Below are 2,455 nucleotides of genomic sequence, written 5' to 3' on the forward strand. Positions count from 1 at the left end.
CACTGATCAAAATAATTTGAAGTTTCCTTTCCCAGGTGGTTCACTGAGGCATTTGCTTTTCCCTGAGAAAGGCAGAGCTGGGGATGACAGTGCTACTTTGGGGTTGGTGTGCAGTTGCTGACACTGACTTTGAGGGTATCTTACAGCAGAGTTTTTATGTGCTTTTTAAAGCCTCACCCTGAAAAACTCTGGTTTTCTATCTGGCAAGTAGGATTGCAATGCTGCTGTAACTGACTGGTATTTGATGTTTGAAATTGTCAAGTAATCAAATGTAATTACTGTAAATACTGTTAACTCTGTTTACATCTGTTCGAGTGATTCTGTGCATTGACAGTGCAGGTATGTCAGTAACAAGGTATGATAGATGATTGTCGGTCCTTTGATGTTTTATAAACATCAGAAAATATTAATCCCTTTAAGCATGTTCATTTTGGCTGATGCTTGTAAACTAAAACGTGCCAAATATATCTATCCCTTCATATACCCTGCCCCTCACTTCTGTAACAATTAGAGTTCCTGTGGGGCACTTTAAAATGCAATAATAATTGCTGCACAATATTTTAATACAGACATTCACTGAAATCTTAACAATACCTGGATTATGTCAAACTTGACTTAATTTTTTTTTTAAGAAATAGGTTTAAAGACAAGGTAATCCTTCACTATCCAGACCTCCTACTCATTGCTTGATCAGATCTGGTTCCTTATTACAGCAGCACACAGACATTGGAATTGTGGTTTTTTTAAATTTGTTCAATCCTTGCAAAAATGAAAGCTTAAAACCTAAGAATTTATTGAAAAGATGATTGGATGTATTGAGCCAAACCTCTCAGGGATGGCACAAAAATTAAACACATTGGCTTGTTAGCCTTCCAAACAATGTTATGCAAAGAAGTTTAGGAAAGAGTGTTGTTCAATTTTCATGAATGAAATATTTTGTTACTATTTTATTAATGAGAGGGAAAGCAGATGAGTTAAAAGGGAAAGTATGTTGATACATATTGATTTGAAGAAGAGTTGCTTGCATTCAGTTAAAAAGTGAAATCAAAACAAAAGACTTCTCTCCTTCTTCCCTCAATGAAGAATAGTGACACATGGATCAGAGCACCAGCCTCCCACATTCCAGGTAACCATATGCTGATGAAACTTTTCTTTTGTTGATTGCATCCTGAAGCCTTCAAAACTTAGTGGGCTTGTCTTAATGGATGCTGTAGAAAAAAAGTGGAAAAGGTATTACTGGAACGGGAAATTAGATTTTTTTTTTCATAGCTGTGAATCTAAGCTGGATTTTAGATTCAACCTGCTCCTCTTACATTTTTCTATTAAGCTTTAGGGAAAAAATTGTCTGCTGAGTGTATCAGTCTTTGCATGATACTGTGGAATGGAGAACATGAGACAATGCTGAATTCTCCTCAAGATACAATATTCTAGAGAGGCTGGAGCTATATTTCTCCTGTGTGGGTGTGTGAGCATTTGAATTGGCCATCTGTAGGGACAGCAAACTGCTTAAACGTTGTTTTCTTCTTTGTGAGATATTTCTGTAACAGTCTGAGAATTCAGCCAGGGTTCTGATCTGCTGAGGAAATGGAGATGGCTAGCCATTCCTTTTTAGAGAAGATATAATGCATGTCTGGAGATATTCCTAAGAAATTTAGAGGCATAGTAAATAAAAGCAGTGAATATTTTTAGGTTATGTTTAAAAATCAGAACTCTTTCTTTTGTGCATTTGGAAATCTGCATTGAGTTTGTTAAAATCATAGCTCTATGAGAGTAAGTAAATTCCTTCAAACATCTTCCACAAAGTTTAAAAAGACCCTCAAACTTTAAACCCCAGAAATTAGGTATGTGTGCTTTATTTGTTTTCGTTTTCACTATTGTCAATGCTGAACCAGCCAGCATTGTTTATAATACCTCCAATCTGACTCAACATGCTGAAATTCGCTTCGTAAGGCATTTATTTCATTTATTTTCCAAGAAAATTGGCTTTTGTTCTGATTATGCATAGATTTCCCCAGACTTATTTTTGGTTCCCAGTGAAGCTCCCAGCATTTCTCCTGTGTGGGGTTCCTACAGATATGTGTTCATTAGTGAGTTCATTATGAGGTGTAAAAGCTCCATGGCTTGCCTGGCCACTGCTTGACTTGGGTTCAAAAGTTTTCATGAAAAACCCTCAATTACAGAGCTTTCTGCTTGTGACAGTTCCTTATCTATCTCAATTTCCTTCCTTTCCAAAGAGACAATGATTTAAGATTTACTCTAAATATAATGTAAGTGATCGATAGTACCTGACAGTTGCCATTGTTTGTCCAAACTGAATATTATGTGCAGGAAAGTCTGAACAATCAGTCCAGGGATCAGTGCTGGTTTGGGTTGAAGCTAGTTTTGTACACAGTGTGTATTTTCCCTCTTGACCACCTAGAAAGGTGTTTTTCACAGGTGTTCCTTTCCAGCTGGA

The sequence above is a fragment of the Malurus melanocephalus genome, unplaced genomic scaffold (genome assembly GCF_030028575.1).
Source record: "Malurus melanocephalus ecotype Western Australia unplaced genomic scaffold, MMel_1.1 scaffold_346, whole genome shotgun sequence".
In the NCBI taxonomy this organism is placed as follows: Eukaryota; Metazoa; Chordata; class Aves; order Passeriformes; family Maluridae; genus Malurus; species Malurus melanocephalus.